At 34.4% G+C, this 12,794-nt stretch overlaps 1 pseudogene across 1 annotated transcript; it reads left to right on the forward strand.

Moving 5' to 3' along the window:
• The first annotated feature begins 602 nt into the window (after positions 1 to 602).
• Positions 603 to 9,752, forward strand: LOC309655764 (large ribosomal subunit protein uL6 pseudogene; annotated as a pseudogene). The gene has a single exon. The product of its transcript is annotated as a large ribosomal subunit protein uL6 pseudogene (transcript).
• The last annotated feature ends 3,042 nt before the right edge of the window (positions 9,753 to 12,794 follow it).

A 12,794-nucleotide genomic window follows, 5' to 3' on the forward strand; every position in this document is an offset into this window, starting at 1 on the left:
GGTAAGTACCCCCTTTCCTGCTCGTCATCTAACTTTGCCCCTCATTAATATCAAATGGATTATAGTTCACTTTTATTTTTCACCAGAAGATTGTATTCGTCAAAAGTTGATTATTTTATAACTGTTTTATCTTTATAATAGAAAACTAAAGTTATCTCTGTACTCAGAAGAAAAAGAAAGAGAATTTGATTCAAAGGATCCTGATTTTTCAATCATTTTACCTATTGAATGTAATCATTGAAAAGGTCATTAAATCAAAAGTAATCATTGAAAAGGTAATTAAACTCAATGTCCATTTAAAGCAAGGGCCCATGGCCTGCTTCGAATACATTGCCCACTTCGGCTACAAGGACCTTGAATAAAAATATTTATGCCTGAGAGAGAAGTCTAAGGAAAATTAACCATGGGCTAATCCATTGAACAACATGACTTCAAGGATAAATTGCATCAGTTAACTGAGAATCCAATAAAACATATTTGCTGGAATCAGATTATATATTGGATGGACTCATATACAGATTTGCTATTTATATAAAAACTAGAAACACAAAATATCAGTAAACTTAGTTTACACCACTGATGTGACATCATATAGAAGTTAATAGTAATTTTCCAGCAAGGAACAAGTGAGTATGGTCTCTGTTCTACCTTTGTGAAATATGTTCCTGGGTGAGCCACTCTTTGTCATTCTTTCCTTAGTGAGTTTTAATGACTTTAGCCTGTCTTAAAATTTACAATTAGCATAATGATTTCTTTACTAGTTCTTCTCGCTACTGTTTACATATCCTTATTAAATAAAGTTTCCTTTTTTTTACAGCTGTTTTTAGTCAAAACTTTTATCATTAGAACTTTGTTTCACCTAGAGGTAACAAATTTTCTCTGAAAGCAAGTTCTACATGCTCTCTCTTTCTCTGACTTCTGTAATCTGTTGAGATTATCTGCTATGAATCTGTGACTATTTCTCAATGTTCTTTTTGCTCTGTCATTGAATTCATTTTCTTTCAATTTGGGGCATCTGCAATTTTTTTGTTCACTTGTTTCATAGCCTGACTATTCCTGACATTAATTCTAGGTACAATGGGTAGAGTTATTTATTTCACTTTTGAAGATTAATTATTTTGACAGAAATAACACACTTTACAGTATAGTTATACTGGATAAAACCAAAATCTTTATTTCAATAATTTAACAAATATAAATGGCATGATTTTTACTCATTCAGTCTTCATAGCAAGCCTGTGAGATATATGCAATTATCCTTTTTTTTTTTTCAGATGAGATAACTGAAGCTCAGAGAGCTTGCATGAATTGCTCAAGATAACACAGCTAGAAAGTAGAAGAACTGAGATTTGATCCCAGGAATGTAGAACTCATGTTCTTAAGCACTATGCAATGCATGCCCTCTCAGTTAAATACATAACTCATCTAAAGGAGAAATTTCATAGAGCAAGTTTACCATTCATAAATACTTGCTAATGATGTTACAGCACTATTTTATCAGAAATATTTGCCATCAACAATATAAGTGGAAATTATTCCTCTGTTATTGTATGTGTGTTCAATGTCATAAATAATAAAAATATAATAATAATATATAACAAACTTAGAGGCTTAAAACAACACACATTTATTTTTTCATGTTTTCCACGGGTCGAGGTCCAAGCACAATTTATCTGACTCCTCTGCTCAGGGTCTCACAAAGCTGCAATCAAAGTGTTAGCTGGGCTAAGTGCTCATCTAGATGCTCAAATTGAGACCTGCTTTGTAGTCCTCTCAGGCTGCTGGCAAAATTCAACTTCATGAAATTATTGGACTCAGGTCTCCACATTTTTGCTAACTGCCAGGTCCTCTATGCTACCCTCCATTCCTTGCCATGTGACCCTTTCAATAGGAAGTTTACAACATGTATGTTTGCTTCATAAAATAATCATGGGGGTGATTTCCCATCACCTTTGCTGTATAAAATAACCTAATCAAAAGTGTGACATTCTTTTGCCTTTGCTATATCCTGTTGGTTAGAATCAACTCATGGGTCCCACCTTATAGTCAAGAAAAGATTTCACAAATTCCTGGGTACCAGAAGGTGGGAAATCATTGTGGCATTCCACTGCCTGCTACAATCATTATGACCATTTTAAATACTGATACCAAATAATTCTATACCTTGGTTTGAATTAAGATGAAGAATTTGGGGTATAGTAACCCGATTTCATGATACCTTTTCAATCTGAGTGACCAGCTGCAAACTTTTTGACATTCTTTGGAGAGGCCAACATCATAACTTTTGAATATTCGTGTATATCATTGGTACAGGATTGATCAGATTTCCTCAGTCTTACAGCCCTAAGTTTCAAGTATCCACTCATCAATTTATCCAATGAGGAGAACATTTCCTCCTGAAGCGCTGTTCCTCTGTCAGTCTTCCAAGTGGCAGAGCTAAAGGGAATAGCGATTACAGTTACTTCCTAGCATACTGGAAACAAGAAACTGTAAGCAGAATATATTTCAACTTTGATTGCTTTATTGATTGTTGCTCAGTGATCGACATACACGCAATTGATCTGGGCAGCCCCACAGTACTCAGTCTACACATCTAATTGAGATTTTAGTGGATAACACCTAATGTATTGAGCATGATTTGAGGGGAAAAAAAGATCCTTCTTGAACCTGTCCCCTATTAAATTTGAACGGTTCATGATGCTACTTAAGTTACTTTTCATGCCACTCACTTTTAACTATGCCTCTACCCATAGGGCTATGATAGCTTCAGATTTAAAATCAAGCTGTATATTTTTTTCTATTTATAACAGCTTAAGAAACTCTTACAAGTCTAGGATTAAGAGAGTCTGAAAGTATTTGAAAGTAGCTACTGAGATACTACCAATTAAAAATTAGGTAACAAAATATTTTCTGTGTGGAAAGACACACATGGCAAAATAACAAGAAACTATATATATTAAATAAATTATATTTCTTTGACAAGGAAATGAGTACAGGTACATAAGAATATGGAATTCAGGACAGTTAAAAAGTATGAATGTGATTCTTTGTTGCATCTTTTGCAAGAATGAAGACTGTTCTCAGCATTAAGACTGTCCACATTCCAGATGATGTCAACATCACTCTGAAGGGATGCACAGTTCCAGAGGCACCCTGTGGAAGGACTTCAATCACATCAATGTAGAACTCAATCTCCTTGGAAAGAAAAAGAAGAGGCTCCAAGTTACAAAGGGTGGGGAAATAGAAAGCAACTCGTTTCCGTCTGCACTACCTGTAGTCATGTACAGAACATGACCAAGGGTGTTGGTCTATTCTAAGATGAGGTCTGTGCATGCCGAATTCACCATCAATGTCGTTCTTCAGGAGAATGGGTATCTTGTTGAAATCCAAAATTTCTCTGGCAAAAAATACATCTACTGGACTTGGATGAAGCCAGGATTTGCTTGTTCAGTATCTCATGCCCAAAAAGATGAGCTGATTTTTTTTTTTTTAAGATGAGTTAACTCTTGAAGGAAACAACACTGAACTTCTATCAAATTTAACTGCTTTGATTCAGCAAAGCCCAACAGTTAAAAGCAAAGATATCAGAAAAATTTTGGATGGTATCTACATTTCTGAAAATGGAACAGTTCAGCAGGGTTATAAATAAAATCTAAGTTTTCCAGCTACAGAAACAGCAAGACACCAGATAATTCCTCAGACTTATTTGTGATATTTTAAAGATGCAAAAAAGCCATGTATTGAAAAAAAATACTAATGTGTTTATGCTATGCTCATAAATTTAATGCTTAATATATTATTAAACACACCCTGAGGCAAAAGTTCTGCTCTAAAGATTAGAAAGGCCATTTCAGGGAGCAAAAATATCCAGTGACTAAGCTGGCTTTGTGCAATCACATGCTCAATCACCAGTTGGCATAACATTTTATTTATTTATTTATTTATTTATTTTTAACATCTTTATTGGAGCATAATTGCTTTACAATGGTGTGTTAGTTTCTGCTTTGTAACAAAGTGAATCAGTTATACATATACATATGTTCCCATATCTCTTCCCTCTTGCATCTCTCTCCCTCCCACCCTCCCTATCCCACCCCTCTAGGTGGTCACAAAGCACTGAGCTGATCTCCCTGTGCTATGTGGCTACTTCCCACTAGCTATCTATTTTACATTACATAACATTTTTAAAAATGTGATACTACTTCAAGTGTGTGACAAAGACTGCTTGATAATGATTCACACAGAGATTTTTTTTTTTTTTTTTTTTTTTTTTTTTTTTTTTACAGGATGCTTAGGGCCTAAAATTTACTGCTTGGTCTTTAGTCTGAGGACTTCAGCCTGTGGTCTCAGTGGTATCCTTAATGATAAAGACAAAGAAAAATCACACCAATGTACTTTGTGTTTCACAAAAAGTTTACTTATTAGATCTTCAAAATGAGTCTAGAAAGGCATTTATTTACTTTCTATTTAAAAAAAAAATTCGGGGTACCCAGAATTTGAAGATATAACCCAGTTTCCATGAATCCGGACACAATATTTTTTAAGAGAAAATACAAATTAAAATGGTTAGCACCCAAGAGATTTCAAGAATCACCTCTCAATATTGTGTTAGGACATGTGACACCATAATTTTGGAATTCTAGACATTTTGGAATCCTAAAAATTGGTTAAAATTATGGTTTCACTGTTTATCAGATCTGGCAAATTAGGATTGTTTCTTGGCATTTCTGTGTCTTAAATGCATCTTCTGCCAAATGAATAATAGAATATATATATAATACAATATAGATGTACTTATTAAGATAGAATATACAATTCATATGGTTGTTCCAATTTGAAAAAAAAAAAAAGTTGCTCAAAAACAATTTCAACGCAAGTGAATTAGTAAACAGACCTCCCATAAATTGTAATCCACTGTAACATGGAAAGATACACTTCTAGAATGTTGTGCTTGGATTATAGCATTATTAAAGCCAAATCATATCACTTTGATATCTAGAAAGTTTCTCCTACAAACTGTATTGCACTTAGCTGAAGGACAATATTCATGTCTTTTGATTGCTTTACTCCCAGTAAGATCTACCATGATGTTCTACTTATGGTGATTTAGAGAATGACATCTGTGTGGTAACTATATTTTTAACTATTTGAGGAACTACCAAATAGTTTTCAACGAAGGTTGCATCTTTTTACATTCCTACCAGCAATATATAAGTGTTTCAATTTCTCCACATCCTCACCAGCACTTGTTATCTTCTGTTTATTGATTATAGCTATTTTAGTAGATGTGAAGTGGTATCTCATTGAGATTTTGATTTGCATTTCTGTAATGGTTGATGACTTCAAGCATTGTTTCATGTGCCTATTGACCATCCATATATAGATATAGATATAGATACAGATATAGATATAGATATAGATGAAATGTCTTTTCAAATACTTTGTCAATTCTTAAATTAGATTATTTTATCTTTTTATGGTTGAATTTTAAAGATTCTTACACATCCCAGACATTAATTTCTTGTCAAATATATGATTTATTTATACTTTTTTTTGTATTCTGTAGTTTGTCATTTCACTTTCCTGATATTGCCCTTTGATATTTAAAAGTTTTTGACTTTGATAAGTTCAATTTGTCTATTTTTTCTATTTTTGTTTGTACTTTTGCTGTCACATCTAAGAAACCATTGGCTATTTCAAAGTCACAAAGATTTACACCTATATTTTCTCCTATGAGTTTTACAGCTGTTTTTAAACTATTTTACTTTAAGTTAATTTGTACATTCTGCATGAAATAGGGATCCAAATTTATTCTTTTACATGTGGATTTCTAATGATTCTAGCACCGTTTGTTGAAAAGGCTTTCCTTCCCTGCCTTGAATGTTCTTGGCACTCTTTTCTTAAATGAAATGTCAATAAATATGTATTTATTTCTACATCCCCAAGTCAGTTCTATTGTTCTGTGTGCCCATACTTATGCTAATACCACATGTCTTAATTATGAAGGCTATGTGGTAAATTTTTAAGTATTCTGAGTTCTCTCTATTCTTTTTTTTGAAGATTGTTTTGGCTATTCTGGCAAACTTACTAACCCATATGAATTTTAGAATTAGCATGTCTATTTAAAAAGAAGTCATTGGTATTTTTAAAAATAAATTTATTTATTTATTGGCTGCATTGGGTCTTTGTTGCTGTGCACAGGCTTTTCTCTAGTTGTGGTGAGCGGGGGCTACTCTTTGTTGCAGTGCAGTGGCTTCTCTTATTGTGGAGCATGAGCTCTAGGCACCTGGGCTCCAGTAGTTGTGGCATGTGGGCTCAGTAGTTGTGGCTCACAGGCTCTAGAAAGCAGGCTCAGTAGTTGTGGTGCACGGGCTTTGTTGCTCCACAGCATTTGGAATCTTCCCAGACCAGGGCTCGAACCTGTGTCCTCTGCCTTGGCAGGCGGATTCTTAACGCCTGTGCCACCAGGGAAGTCCCTCATTGGCATTTTGATAGGGATTATGTTGAATCTATACATCAGTTTGGAGAGTATTTCCATCTTAATTGCATTAAGTCTTCCAATCCATGAACACAGATGTCATTCTATTTATTTAGGTTTTCTTTAATTTATTTCAACAAATTTCTGTATATATCATTGCATACATCTTGCACTTTGGATAAATTCATTCCTAAGTATTTTATCTTTGATAATATTTTTATTCAAGCTGTTTTCTTAATTCCACTTTCAGTTGTTCATTGTGAGTGTGTAAAATACCATGCATCTTTGTATACTGATCTTATAGCCTGGAATCTAGCTGTCTTCATTTATTTCTATAACTGTATGGTGTGTGTGTGTGTTTGTATGTGTGTGTGTCTGTTTCTTAGCATTTTCTCTATAAGATTATGACATCTGTGAAAAGAGATAATTTATTTCTTCCTTTTCCATCTGGATGCCTTTTATTTCATTTTCTTCCCTAATTGTGTTGGCTAGAACCACCAATACAATGTTGAATAGAAATAACAAGAGCAGGCATCCTTGTGTTGTTCTTGATCTTAGGGAGAAAGTTTTCACTCTTTCATCATTAAGTGTAATGTCAGTTGTGGATTTATCATTGGTGCATTTGACCGTGTAGCAGAACTAAACCTCTATTCCTAGTTTGCTGAGGGTTTTTATGATGAAAGGATGTTGGTCTTGTCAAATGAGTTTTCTGCATCTATTGAGATGGTTAAGTTTCTTCAGTTGTTTTTGTTCTTTATTTTATTAATACAGTTTATTACATTGATTAATTTTTGTATATTATACCAACCTTATATTTCTGGAATAAATCCCATTTGGGTACGCTATATAATCCTTTTAATATGCAGCTGGATTCAATCTGCTAGTATTTTGTCAAAAAGTTTTGCATCTATATGCATAAGTGATATTGTTCTGTAGCTTCTTTTCTTCTAATGCCTTTGACAGGTTTTGATATCATGCTAACACTGGCCTCATAAGATGAGTAAGGAATTCTCTCGTCTTCTATTTTTTAAGAGTTTGTGAAGAATTGATGCAAATTCTTCTTTAAATATTTAATAGAATTCACAATCAAAGTCATTTCTATTTGAGCTTTTTTTGTGGGAATTTTTTTTTTTTAGTTTTTAGTTTTTGTAAATGCAAGCTCTTTACTTGTTATGAGACTATTCAGATTTTCTATTTCTTCTTGTGTCAGTTTTGGTAGTTTGTGTCTTTCTAGGAATTTGTCCATTTTAATAAGGTTATCTAATTTGTTGGCATATTACTGTTCATTATTCACCTAAATTCTTTTTTTCTTTTAATTTGTACATTGGGTAGTAACACCCCCTCTTATATTTTTTATTTTAGTAATTTAAAAATTTTGTATTATTTTCTTGATCAGTCTAGATATAGTTGGCCAGTTTTGTTGATCTTTACAAAGAAACAACTTTTGACTTTATTGATATTCTCTGCTGTCCATTGACCTGTCTTCTCGTCTATTGCTTGTTGATCACCATACTGAATTTTTCATTTTAATTGTTGTATTTTTGATACTTTCTTTTAGTTCTTCAGACATGGTTTCCTTTAGCTCCTTAACCATATTTTAAATAGCTGGTTAAAGTCTTTGTCTAACAATTTCAGCATGACTTCCTCAGAGAGAGTTTCTATTTATTCTCTCCTATCTCCAAGGTTCGTTTTCGTCACTGCTTATTGTAGTTGTTGTCTTTCCTAACTTTTCAGGACTGATTCTGTAAACTATGTATTCCTTGTCATTTGTGGTCACTGAGGTTTCTGCTTGGTTATCTTAGTGGTTAGAGATTTCCTTAAATTTCTGAAATTAATAAATTTCTCCATTTTATTGAGATGTCTGTGTGCATGCCATGGCATGCTTTTACCACTCTGTCTTGGCCTTTAATTTCTGCTTATGCAGAGTTTCAAGATCATTTGTAAGTGAGATATTAGGGCCTTCTCAAGTCTTTCCTAGGCATCTACACAGGTCCACAAATGTGCATGGCATTCTAGACCCCCAGCAATACATCAGAGCTTTTCAAAGACTCTATGACATCTTATATGGACTAAACTGTGTTCCTCCAAAATTCATATGTTGAAGCCCGACCTCCCTATATGATTATATCTAAAGATAGGCTCTTTGGAAGTAAAGTTAAATCAGGTCATAAGGGTGGGGTCCTAAATTGGTAGGAATGTGGCCTTCTAAGAAAAATAAGAGAGAGAAATAAAGATCTCTCTCGCTCTCTCTCTCTTTTCCATATGAGGACATAGTGAGAAAGTGGCTTTCTGCAAGCCAGGAAGAGCACTCTCAACAGAAACCAACCATGCTGGCACCTGAATCTTAAACTTCAAGCCTCTAGAACTGTGAGAAAAACAAAACAAAAATTTCTGTTGTTTAAGATACCTAGTCTACGTTATTTTATTAGGGTAAGAGCTTATTCCTCAGCTTTTCCTTTTCAACTTTTTTGAGCAGTCTATTATTTGGCCCAAATTTTATCCTTCACCTGCAGAAACTGAAACATTAAAATACTTACCTATAAATTTTTTTTAAAAAATGAACTCAGAAGAAACTTTAGTACTGCATGAGTTTGAGTCATGTTTAAAAAGACAGACTTTTCAAGTAGAGTATTTCCAGGGAATGGACAAATAATAATTTCATTTTTGTTTCAGAATGAGGTTTTGAAAAAGCTGGAGCTTTGTGCTTTTCCTTTTGGTACTTCCTTTTGGTTGACTTGTTATTTTACAAGTCTATTCCTGGGCTGGATAGAAGGGAACAGAACTAGAGCAAGTTAAAATACAATAAAGCTCACTGTTAATATCAACATTCAGCAGTTTTAAAAATAAATGTTGCTGCAAGCATTTGGTTAATTTTCATAGTTTTGAAAAAGTTAATTCTCACAGTTTTTGACAGATTTTTTCATTGTTTTTTTAATTTTTTCTTTTTTTTACAACAGGTCCTTGTTATCTATTTTAAATACAGCACTGTGTACATGTCAATCCCAAACTCCCAATCTATCCCTCCCCACCACCTTTCCCTCCTGTTACCATAAATTCATTCTCTAAGTCTGTGAGTCTGTTTCTGTTTTGTAAATAAGTTCATTTGTATCATTTTTTTTTTGGTTCTGCATATAAGCAATATTATATGATATTTGTCTTTCTCTGACTTACTTCACTTAGTATGATAATCTCCAAGTCCATCCATGTTGCTGCAGATGGCATTATTTCATTCTTTTAAATGGCTTTGTATTCCATTGTATATATGTACCACATCTTCTTTTTTTTTTTTCCACATCTTCTTTATCCATTCATCTGTCAATGGACATTTAGTTTGCTTCCATGTCTTGGCTATTGTAAACAGTGCTGCAATGAACATTGGGGTGCATGTATCCTTTTGAACCATGTTTTCTCTGGATATATGCCCAGGAGTGGGATTGCTCGATAATATGGTAGCTCTATTTTTAGTTTTTTTTTTTAAAAGAACTTCCATACTGTTCTCCATAGTGGTTGTTCCAATTTACATTCCCAGCATCAGTGTAAGAGGGTTCTTTTCTCCACACCCTCTCCAGCATTTATTGTTTGTACATTTTTGATGATGGCCATTCTGACTTGTGTGAGGTGATATCTCATTGTAGTTTTGATTTGCATTTCTCTAATAATTAGCGATGTTTGAGCATCTTTTCATGTGCCTCTTGGTTATCTGTATGTCTTCTTTGGAGAAATGTCTATTTAAATCCTCCACCCATTTTTTGATTGGATTGTTTGTTTTTTGGTTATTGAGCCACATGAGCTGTTTGTAAATTTTGGAGACTAATCCCTTGTCAGTCGCATCATTTGCAAATATTTTCTACCGTTCTGTGGGTTGTCTTTTTGGTTTTTTTTTTTGTTTTTTGTTTTTTTTTTTAACATCTTTATTGAAGTATAATTGCCTTACAATGGTGTGTTAGCTTCTGCTTTATAACAAAGTAAATCAGTTATACATATACAATATGTTCCCATTTCTCTTCCCTCTTGCATCTCCCTCCCTCCCACCCTCCCCATCCCATCCCTCTAGGTGGTCACAAAGCACCGAGCTGATCTCCCTGTGCTATGCGGCTGCTTCCCACTAGTTATCTTTTTTACATTTGGTAGTGTATATATGTCCATGACACTCTCTTACCCTGTCACATCTCACCCCACCCCCTCCCCATATCCTCAAGTCCATTCTCTAGAAGGTCTGTGTCTTTATTCCCGTCTTGCCACTAGGTTCTTCATGGCCTTTTTTTTTTTCCCTTAGATTCCGTATATATGTGTTAGCATACTGTATTTGTTTTTCTCTTTCTGACTTACTTCACTCTGTATGACAGACTCTAACTCCATCCACCTCATTACAAATACCTCCATTTCATTTCTTTTTATGGCTGAGTAATATTCCATTGTATATATGTGCCACATCTTCTTTATCCATTCATCTGTCGATGGACATTTAGATTGCTTCCATGTCCTGGCTATTGTAAATAGAGCTGCAATGAACATTTTGGTACATGACTCTTTTTGACCTATGGTTTTCTCAGGGTATATGCCCAGTAGTGGGATTGCTGGGTCGTATGGTAGTTCTATTTGTAGTTTTTTAAGGAACCTCCATACTGTTCTCCATAGTGGCTGTATCAATTTACATTCCCACCAACAGTGCAAGAGTGTTCCCTTTCCTCCACACCCTCTCCAGCATTTATTGTTTCTAGATTTTTTGATGATGGCCATTCTGACCGGTGTGAGATGATATCTCATTGTAGTTTTGATTTGCATTTCTCTAATGATTAATGATGTTGAGCATTCTTTCATGTGTCTGTAGGCCATCTGTATATCTTCTTTGGAGAAATGTCTATTTAGGTCTTCGGCCCATTTTTGGATTGGGTTGTTCGTTTTTTTGTTATTGAGCTGCATGAGCTGCTTGTAAATCTTGGAGATTAATCCTTTGTCAGTTGCTTCATTTGCAAATATTTTCTCCCATTCTGATGGTTGTCTTTTGGTCTTGTTTATGGTTTCCTTTGCTGTGCAAAAGCTTTTAAGTTTCATTAGGTCCCATTTGTTTATTTGTGTTCTTATTTCCATTTCTCTGGGAGCTGGGTCAAAAAGAATCTTGCTGTGATGTATGTCATAGAGTGTTCTGCCTATGTTTTCCTCTAAGAGTTTGATAGTGTCTGCCCTTACACTTAGGTCTTTAATCCATTTTGAGTTTATTTTTGTGCATGGTGTCAGGGAGTGTTCTAATTTCATACTTTTACATGTAGCTGTCCAGTTTTCCCAGCACCACTTATTGAAGAGGCTGTCTTTTCTCCACTGTATATGCTTGCCTCCTTTATCAAAAATAAGGTGCCCATATGTGTGTGGGTTTATCTCTGGGCTTTCTATCCTGTTCCATTGATCTATATTTCTATTTTTGTGCCAGTACCAAACTGTCTTGATTACTGAAGCTTTGTAATATAGTCTGAAGTCAGGGAGCCTGATTCCCCCAGCTCCATTTTTCATTCTCAAGATTGCTTTGGCTATTCGGGGTCTTTTGTGTTTCCATACATATCTACAGATTCAATGCAATCCCTATCAAACTACCACTGGCATTTTTCACAGAACTAGAACAAAAAATTTCACAATTTGTATGGAAACACAAAAGACCCCGAATAGCCAAAGCAGTCTTTTTGTTTTGTTTGTGGTTTCCTTTGCTGTGCAAAAGCTTTTGAGTTTAATTAGGTCCCATTTCTTTATTTTTGTTTTTATTTCCATTACTCTGGGAGAATTGAAAAAGATATTGCTGCGATTTATGTTAAAGAGTGTTCTGCCTATGTTTTCCTCTAAGAGTTTTATAGTATCCAGTCTTTAATCCATTCTGAGTTTATTTTTGTGTATGGTATTAAAGAATGTTCTTGTTTCATTTTTTTACGTGTAGCTGCCCAGTTTTCCCAGCACCATTTATTGAAGAGACTGTCTTTTCTCCATTGTATAATCTTGCCTCCTTTGTCGTAGATTAACTGACCGTAGTTTAAGGAGGGTCAAATTTTCAGAGGTCCTTATATCATCATTTTTGCTTGTGAAATTCTGTTATTTATTTTTTAATGTGTTTCTAATATTTCAAAATCTAGAATTCTAGCTTCTCCATAAAATTTGGAAATCTAACAATACTGTGCCTATAATGTCAGAAGGTCAAGGAAAGCATGGTGATAACTTAGCTGTGCCTTTTATTTTATTACATCTATTCTTTGTTAACCATATCTCTCCAGCCCTCCTTTTGTTATTCATCTGGTCCCTGTCGGTTCTGAACAATCACCATAAATTATTGCTG

Source organism: Balaenoptera physalus (assembly GCF_965194825.1).
Source record: "Balaenoptera physalus genome assembly, chromosome: 2".
Lineage (NCBI taxonomy): Eukaryota > Metazoa > Chordata > Mammalia > Artiodactyla > Balaenopteridae > Balaenoptera > Balaenoptera physalus.